Source organism: Dermacentor silvarum, chromosome 5, assembly GCF_013339745.2.
Source record: "Dermacentor silvarum isolate Dsil-2018 chromosome 5, BIME_Dsil_1.4, whole genome shotgun sequence".
In the NCBI taxonomy this organism is placed as follows: domain Eukaryota; kingdom Metazoa; phylum Arthropoda; class Arachnida; order Ixodida; family Ixodidae; genus Dermacentor; species Dermacentor silvarum.
In genome coordinates this window covers 77112861-77123037 of record NC_051158.1, presented here as the reverse complement: position 1 = coordinate 77123037, position 10177 = coordinate 77112861, and positions in this window count along the sequence as shown.

Sequence of the window (10177 nt, the reverse complement as noted above, 5' to 3'; positions counted from 1 at the left end):
AACAACACGCAGAACTGTTGTCGACGCCATCGGCGTTTTGCCGCGTTAGCTCAAGCGTGCGGCGTTGGTGACTGTTGCTGGAGCCTCTGATATAATAGGCACTTGGTGCCGCAGCTAAACGTCGGCTCCCTTCCCTCCCCCTCCCCCACGGACTCTCGCGCGTCTGAAGAAGGCGCGTTTGCTCTACAATATATGGTCATTGTAAAGGAGAAAAGAGACGCCTACTTCTGCAGCCCTTAAGCGAGCATGGCGCAGAACGCGCGTTTGTTCTCCGCCGTGCGTTCCCTCCCTGTTCGCGCGTCCCTCGCGCCCTTTCACTCGCACATACAGCGTTCGGCGGCGCGCGGCGACGATTTCATCTCCAAATGCGTCATACGGAACCTCACGGCGACGGCGACGGCGACGCCGACGGCAGAAATCTGCTTTTGAGTGTCCATATAATTGCTATCGCAATAAAAAAAAATATGCGACAGACTCAGCTGTAGACTCAACCAAGCCAGCTAAACCATTTGCTCCAGTTAATATAATAGCGTCCAGAACAGCTCGCACGTGCGCGATGAGCTCATAGTTTCATACTCATCGCGCTTGGCGATCCAGCCAACCGTGCGACTGCGACGTCGTCAAATCTGGAGCAATTGGGTGCCTGGACTTTGATGCAACGCGGCTTCTCAAGAGACCGTATTGATCTCAAGGTCAATAATTCAGTTATACGCAAGCTACTTCTGTGGTCTTCATGTGACATACAAAATGACATCCTCTGACGTATATATGTACAAAAGCGTCGTTTCGCTTTCGACAAAAGAAATTTTCTTAGCTAATCTGGCTCGATCGCGATTGAAAGTGCGGCGTGCGACACCCGTCTATAGTATTAGACTCTTGCTCTTATATACTCATGCATTTCGATCTTTCAGCCTCAATATTCATGTCGACACTCCTGTCCGAATTGGACACGTTGATTATCGCAAGTTCAGGCTCACAACAATTGAGATGTCCTCATTCTACAGGTATTCTATCCACTGCCCGTTTTCTTTCTTTTTTTTTTTTTGTAATATTTCCGCGCAATCTCAGCTTCCTCACAATGTTGGTCCGCTGAGACGAACGATGCTCCGCGCGCACGACTATAGCCACGTCGTTAACGCGCGGCTTCAACTGACCATTGTAATTCATCGGTAGAATTTGCATACCTAATGTCTGGAGGAGCGCGCATAAGAGGATGGAGATGAACGCCCGAAAACTACACCGCCAAAGGGTACTCGATCTTTGCCGAGAGCGCATCTGTGCAGAATGTGCTAAAGTTGGGCGGAGCCAGCTTGCCCGTCTCTCATTCATTGATTTGTTTGTTTATTTAAAGCTGCCTTACAGGCCCCTAGGCATTGTGTAAGGGGGGGGGAGTACAATCAAAGGTAACGGATACAATAATTAGAATATATATATATATATATATATATATATATATATATAGAGAGAGAGAGAGAGAGAGAGAGAGAGAGAGAGAGAGAGAGAAAATATAGGGTAAGAAATGCGCCAATACACAGTAAATATATATCTTGTTACAATATGTACAAGGAACAAACCGAACGCTTTTGAACGCGACAGCTCATTCAACAACAAATTTCACACAGTAAAATATAATCAGTAGAATTACAGAGCGAGCAAGACCACTATATATAGGCTATAACAAAACACTGTTTAAGGCGTAGTTGCACATTAATAACGGGAAAGTCAAAGACAAAATAAGTTATAGGTTATGTAGAGTTGTTTGAAAAATGCGTTGTTAGAAGAAGCCGGAAATTTTCTTGGTCACTCTCATAAACTATGCTGTTAGAAAGGTCTTTACAAAGACGAATGGCTCTTGGAAGAGCGGAGTAGTTAAATGAATTAGTCTTTCAGTAGATGCGCATAAAATTGAACCGATTGTACAACCGCTGTGACCTGTAATGAGGAGTTTCAGGAGGGAGAAATGATGGCGCTGTGCTAATATGGACGTATTTATGAAATACGGATAGCAGGGCTATATCACGGCGATCATGCAAGGGCTGTAGTGAGAGGTCGAGTTTAATCTGTGTTACGCTTTTATTATAGTCATAACAACGTGAGATAAAACGCGTGGCCCTATTGTGCATAGATTCGAGTTTTTCGATCAAATATTTCTGATGGGGAGACCAGGCGGATGCAGCCTATTCAAGCTGAGGTCGAATAAATGTTAGGTAATTAAGCTTGTTTATCGAATATCTTTAGTAGAATTATTTAACTTGCGGCGTATGTACCCTAATGATCTCGAAGAATTGGCGCATATGTATGCAATGTGCGTTGACAACGAAAAAGTCGAAGACCAAGATGTTCATATTGAGTATCATGCAAAATAGTGATGTTATATATGCGATAAAAAACGTAGAGCTAGTATGCTTGCGGCTAAAAGAGATAATTTTACATTTAGAAACGTAAACTCTTTCCCGAACGCTTCGATTTCCTTCCGAGCGTCCGACGCGATCGCTTTGCCGGCAGGTAAACCATGTCTCCTCGCAACTGAGATGTCGATCAGTAGTCTTGTATTTATGCAGCCCAATTGACTCGACCTTTGCCTGAAGATTACTCTGACTTCTCAACGACGATTGCTCCTCTGGTCAAGAGCTATTCTGTACTGATTATATAAGAATCCTGGCCACTGGTATATTATATAAAGTTATATAAAGTCAAGTGCAGATACCTCTCAAGCTTCCTCTAGATACCCCTGCACACTGTTAATTGGGAAGCTCGCAACAACATCGCCATAGACTGTTTGTGCGCCAATTCCATGACGTACAATGCTTTAGCATTTGCTAACGGAATAAGTAAGACGTGAGAACAGTTCACAATGCAGTAGATGAATTAAGGGTGCAATATCGTAATATATATACCGTTCACTTGCCCATGTTATAAGCTGAAAGAAAAAAGTTGTCGCAGTTTCACCTGAAAGGCGAAGCATCAATTGCGATAGCAAATTTGAAGAGAGCTATACGGAGTAATGATAGCAGCTTTATCAGCTGTATAAACTTGGACATGCAGCAGCACCGGCAACACGCAGAACTGTTGTCGACGCCGTCGGCGTTTTGCCCGCGTTCGCTCAAAATGCGTGCGGCGTTGGTGACTGTTGCCGGAGCCTCTCATATAAATAGGCACTTGGTAAGTAAGTGGTTCTTGAGGGAAAGGGAAAGGTTGGCGCTATCTTCTGCAGCCCTTGAGGGAGCACGGCTCAGCGCCATAGGCACTTGGTGCCGCAGCTAAACGTCGCCTCCCTTCTCTCCCCCCCCTCCCCCACGCCATTTCGCGCGTCGGAAGAAGGCACGTTTGCTCTACATATATGGTGATTGTAGAGGAGGAAAGAGACGCCTACTTCTGCAGCCTTTAAGGGAGCACAGCGCAGAACGCGCGTTTGTTCTTCGCCGTGCGTTCACTCCCCGTGAAAGCACGCGTCCCTCGCGCTCTTTCACTCGCACATACAGCGCTCGGCGCGCGGCGACGATTTCATCTCCATTGACGTCATACGGAACCTCACGGCGACGGCGACGCGACGCCGACGGCAGAAATCTGCTTTTGAGTGTCCATATAATTGCTATCGCAATAAAATGTCGCAATTGCGCCCGAAAGGCGAAGCATCGATTGCGAGAGCAAGTTAGTAGACAACTATACTAAGGATAGTTTTATCGGCCGTATAAACTTGTAAACATTCGCTTGCTAACTAAATTAACGAACACGGTGTAACGCGTGCCTAGGTAAACATGAACACTTCTCGCTAGATGACCGCGGTAACTCGCTGTCAAAATGCTGGAGTGAGGAGGCGCGGCCGCAGCAGCGAGCGAATTGACCTTCGTACCATCTCCCGCTTCGACGAATTCGAAAGCACAGCCCATACGAAGCTACCGGCACTAGTTGTTGCACTTTGTCCACATCACCGTATGCTTTGAAGATGAGGGCCGCGCGGGCGCGCACTTTTTCCACGTCGCAAGTCGCTTTCATGATATGGGGCCCTCGCGGCCACCACCGAAATAAAACGCCCCCCCCCCCCCCCCCCCCTTCCGTGCCTTGCGCGCGACAGAAGAAGCGCTCTTCCGCCTTGCCTTTCTCCCTCGCGCGCGCGTGATTGAGCCGCGATCCTGACCCTCGCAAGCTTTCACTCGCACATATAGCGCACGGCGCACGGCGACGATGTTCCCGCATTTGGACTTCACACGGAACCTCACAGCGACGGCGGAAATGTGCTTATAATTGCTATAACAATCAAATATTTGTATGCTCAGTCGAAACTAGAGATGGACGGACTGCAATGAACTCGCTCCTGGCAGACCTTTCTTACTCTTTATTTTGCAATCAAACTGACGAAGTTATTAAGGTACAATCATGGCGCCATTTGTAAGCACAACACTGGTATAACCCACGGCATCTACAGTAACGTCTGCCCTCGCCACCTGTGTTGCCTCTCCGCGCTAAAGGCAATCCGTACCTTTATTTATAAAGGCGCATTCCTTTATTTCAAAACACCCGCCCCCTCAAATTTCACGGGGGCGTTGGATCACGTGACTTCCGGTTATCTTTTGGCATTTTTGTTTGGTTTCTCCTCCCTTGTCTCGACCTCTACACACACACACACACACGCGCACACTCACACACACACACACACACGCACACGCACGCACGCACGCACGCACGCACGCACGCACGCACGCACGCACGCACGCACGCACACACACACACACACACACACACACACACACACACACACACACGCACGCACGCACGCACGCACGCACGCACGCACGCACGCACGCACGCACGCACGCACGCACACACGCGCACACACACACACACACACACACACACACACACACACACACACACACACACACACACACACACACACACACACACACACACACACACACAACACACACACACACACACACACACACACACACACACACACACACACACACACACACACACACACACACACACACACACACACACACACACACACACACACACACACTGCAATGGTAAACTCAGTAATGCAGTTCCACTCAACGTGAAAGCTGGGGAAGTGCGGAGCAATGATTCGCCGGTGTTTTCCTCATGTTTTCATTGTGTTATCTTGTTTTTATCCTGTGTTTAACTTGTGTTTAGCTATTCTTTTCACGATGTTGGGATTAGCTTGCCTGCGCTGGCGAGCAACTTCAACTTCTCGGGCGCACATCGCTTGATCGAATCCCCAAAATCGCTCCATGGATCCACATGTGTTCACTGCACATGGTGCAGTAGTTTCTCCCACACTGCTACATTCCTCCATAGGAAGCCAATGCCCCCGCCTTTGCGTGCTTCCCCTGTGCGGTTGTTGCCTGCCCACTGCCACATTGGGTTAACCGGTGGTGGCTCCTGTCCACGAAGATGCGTCTCTGCTGCTGAGTAGTTTAACTTTATGGTTTCGGAGTCTAACGTCATGTACAGCTCTTCCCATTTGCTTAGCTTCCTCGCTCCACGCATGTTTAGTGTCACAAAAGAGCGCGTAATAAAAGCGCGCGCCGCGTGTCACGGAAGCCAGCGAAAGAAGCACGCCCGCACCGCGACAGTTTCAACTGAGGGGGAGAGCGCATAGCCGACGTGACCAACGGAGTCTAGAAGTCGAGGCGACGGTAACCAGAGAGAGAGAGAGCACGGGCGCGGAGACACCTTCTCACCCGGAGAGTCGAGAAAGAGATTACTACAGCATTTGCGTGCGACGACAGGATGACTCACCCCCCCCCCCCCCTTCGACGACGCTCCAACGGCGGCGGTCGAAGGCGCGAGAAAAAACTAGAAGGTTCCCAGGCTTTGGCCATGCTACGGATCACGACTCCGATAGGAAGGTTCGAGAACCTCGACGGAGAGTATAAAACCACCGTGCGAGAATCAGAAAAGAGACGAGACCGCTCTGGTGAAGAGATGTAACGTGAAGGTTGACCGTCTGCGGAAGGGGATTCCCCGCCAAGCCAGTCGACGAGTTCATTGAGTGTCTGCATTTCCGGAAGAAGTTACTTCTTCGAGATTTGCCCCGAGCTACGCCGAGATCGTCTGATTCCAAGACCAACCAGCACGTGTGAATACAATTGGACACTTAGTGTTCCTATTCACTTTGTACTTTACGGTTGGACCCTTAGTGCTTGTCGTTAATTATTTTCCTGTGTTTGTGAATACCCATCCGATTTGTATTGTGTTGTGTCTAGCCTAAGTGTGCAAGTGTGCACGTGTAACTACCTGTTTGGAAGAATATATTTTGTTGTGTTTTGACAACTCTGGGCTCGGACTTGGTCTTTGGACAGCAACTGGCGTTCGCTGGCGCACCCGAGGGCCCATTACTAATTTTTCTTGCTTTCGTGGGTATATTTTCGAAAGCTGATAAGTCGGCTTTGGAATTTGGTCCGGCGTCTGCGCCTCGTTCACGGGGTCTGTGTCATTTAGGAAGCCAACATTCGTGAATTTAGCCCTCATGTGATGCCGGCGTCTGCTGGTTGGTCTTACTGGTTGGATATTGGGAGTTTGTTTTGCGAGTGGGCGGCTGCTTCTTCCTTGACATTTGGAGCCTCGCTTTCGCTAGGGCTGCTATAATCGGGGCAGCGGGGTTTCTTGACCACCATGTCAATTTCTGGGCTACACCAGTTGGACGTTGCCCGAAAAGAGAGAAAAGCTTGTGACCTAAGCGACACCCAGCATACTGTGCACTGTATGGTCGTTCTTGTCGGTCACCCTCGATTCTCTTTCCCCCTTGGCAGCACAAACTATACTCGTGGTCCCAAATCAACGCACACCTGGCTAAGACATATTCATTCAAGGTTTTAACGTTCTCATGGTTAGTTTCTTTGCCTGGGATTGCTTCTGGTGTCCCGTATACTACAAAGTGTCCACTGCCTCTCGTTTTCCATGCCAGTATGCTGGACTTCAGGGTTTGGGCTACCTCTTCTGGCTCTTGGCTTTTCAGAAAAGCAGGTTGCTGAGGCCTGCATGCAGGGCGATCGTGGCTTTAGCTACGCTCCAAATATCTGCTGCAGAATCCGCTTTTGAAATAATCTCCTGGACAGCGGCAGCCTCATCCACCCGGTAGCGAACAAGCTTGTTCCATTTCACCTTGCGAAGGACTGCGTGTTTCAATCTGGCGGCACTTTCTTCTTCCTCTTTCTGGGGTTTTGAGTGCCAAACCCAGTTCTGATTATGAGGCACACCGTAGTGGAGAGCTCTGAATTAATTTGGCTACCTGGGGTTCGATCAACGTGCACTACAACGCCAGCACCCGGCGTTCTTGCATTTCGAGTCCATCGAAATGCGGCCGCCGCGGCCGGGATTCGATCCCGCGATCTCGTGCTCAGCAGCGCAACGCCTTAGCTGACTGAGCCACCGCGGCGGCACTCTCGTCTCCATAGAAGAATGCATGGTGCTGTTTCTTTTTGTCAAGTTCCGTGTTCTTATGGCTTTCTTGAGCCGACAGAGTGGCAGGCAGAGAATCTTTCTCGTCAATTGATCGCCGTGTTCTTATGGTATGCTTGAGCCAACGGAGTGGCAGAGCGAGGATCTACTAATGTCGAAGTTTTCTGCATCCGCATTTTCTGTTCCTTTTTCTACCTTTTCTCTCTCTCTCCTAGCACAACCTCCCATTTTTGTCCTCTTTTTGGATCTTTAGACCTTGCTTCCCGTGGTTTTTCAGACGTCCTGTCCTTGTTGTTTGAGCTTAAATTATTCCTAAGTGGCCATGCAATATTGTCATCTGTCATTGCACGACCAGACATCGGGCCCAAACGCTCTTCCACTGCGGCGCTGTTTTGGGACGGGTGGTCGTTTACTGCCCTTGAGCCTGCGTCCAGAGGGGGCTGAGGGGCTTTCCGAAGCTCTTCAGCTTGCGTGTGGAGAGCTACACCCCAGTCTCTTTCCTCAGCCAGCTCTTAGCGCACGTCTTTCATTCTCTGTGGTTTGGATGTGCTCTATCAATTGCGTTGTGATGTTATTCAGGGTCACTTTCCATTTCTCTTCCGTCCCTCGCGTCATCTGCAAGAACTCCTCCTTCAAGATCCTGAACCTTTCACAGTGTTTGCTGAAGTACGTAAGGGCTGTCTCCGCTTGCTCAATTGTCGCGAAAGGTGCGCTGTGATCCACATCTCGAATACATAGTACCCATCCCGCGGCATAGTCTTCTTTTAAGAAGCCCGCGAATGCACGCAAAGTGCCTTGAGCGGCCAGTCGCGCGGCAGTTTTGCGTGTATTCGCGGGCTTCATTCACGCTCTGAAAAACACTTTGTAGCACGTATTGAGCAACAGAAAGCTGTATCGGGAGTTTTTCATGCTGCTCCAAAATTGTCTCACTGACACTTTTGATCTAATTTTAACCCCTTTAGACAGGAATTATGATCGACTGTCGATACACGTGTGAAACATTTGAAGCTAAACATTTCGACAGAATTACCTTTCTGCTTGGGAAAATTGATTAAGACTTAGAGATTGACTCCAACCAAATAAGGAAATTTACTAGCCCGACGTTTCGGAACCAATTCGGCTCCTCTTCAGGGGGGTATTCTTCGGAGGTGGCGGTGTGCCGCTTTTAAAAAGGACAGGGGGTATTCTTCTGAGGTGGCGGTGTGCCGCTTTTAAAAGGTCCTTTGGAAATTTACTAGCCCGACGTTTCGGAACCAATTCGGCTCCTTCTTCAGGGGTATTCTTCGGAAGTGGCGGTGTGCCGCTTTTAAAAGGACCTTTTAAAAGCAACTATATATATATATATATATATATATATATATATATATATATATATATATAGTTGCTTTTAAAAGGTGTTTTAAAAGTATATATATAGTACAATATATAGTACAACTGACGGTGATCTGCTCCGGACCACCGTCAGTTACGCTTCGCTCCTCGAAGAGCTAGGATGAGTGTCGAGTGCGCTCCTGAACAGTACTTAGAAATGTGGTCAATGCTGTTTAAATTATGGATCCGAGGCCTTGAAGAGGTGCGACGTAACGCTAACGTATCCCACTAATCACCGCTGAATATTTTGCCTTTAAATATGGACTAAAATGTATTCTAAGCGATCCTAATACTGAACTTGGCAAGTTTTGATAACTTCAACTGCTTGACATAGCCTCAAATGTGGGGAAATGCGTTGAAATCCATCCATTTTTCAATTCTCTTAGTTTACCAGAAAATATCCTGGCTGACTCCTGGGCTAAAAACTGCAAGAAAACAGCTTGACGGGCCAGGAGACCATCACATTGACTTACCGGTGCCGTGCATTAGCGCGAAAAAAAGAAACAGTCTTAGAATCATTCCTTATCAGTCTGAACTGTTTTGCCCAGGTTTCGTAGCGAAATTCAAGAACGTGGAAGTTTGGCATGCATTATCTCTTCCACTCATCAACCTTTTAGCACGAAATAACGCAAATATAGCTTTAAAATAATTGTTGATCATGCAGTTTGAACAGTCCAAGCCGTTCTCTTTAATGCCAATGCAAAGAGCCCCTCGCAGTGTGGACCTTGCAAGCAAGGCTGGTGCTTATATAGATAACGTGGTGAGGATCGTGCCTGCTGAGCGGTTGAAACGCGATACTCGGACCACATATGGCGGCCGGCGCTTTTTGCGATACCAGTGAGCGCTGGGTGGTTGTTGAGTGGCATAGTGAACTAGAACACTATACTGAGGTTTATATAGTGAACTAGACCATATTCTAATTCACCAAATACTGAGGGACCGAATGCAATGGTTCACACAGGCTCTCGCTTTCATGTGATACAAAAATTTCACCGACGATTACGATACCTAATGCGAAATTTGAGTGCCGCTCCATACGTGTTTCATTTCACGATATATTGGCTGGTGCGGACAATCTGTCTCATGCGGCACATTGCAAACGAAGCAAAGTGCGGCGCGACTGCCTCGTTAATCTGGAGATCGCGATAGGCAGCGCGTGAGTGACGCGTGGGCGCCTTTCACAGCAGCCGCCGCAGACAGACCTCGCATACGAAGCGCGCTACTCTGGCGCCATCTCGTAGCCATCGTCGCCGCACTACGCTTTTCTTCTCAAGCTTTCGCCACGCCCTCCTCCTACGCTTTCCTCCTACCGTCTTTCATCCCCCGCTGCGCTCCGTGTTCGCTCTTTCATCCGTCGCTGTGCTCGTTCGCTTGG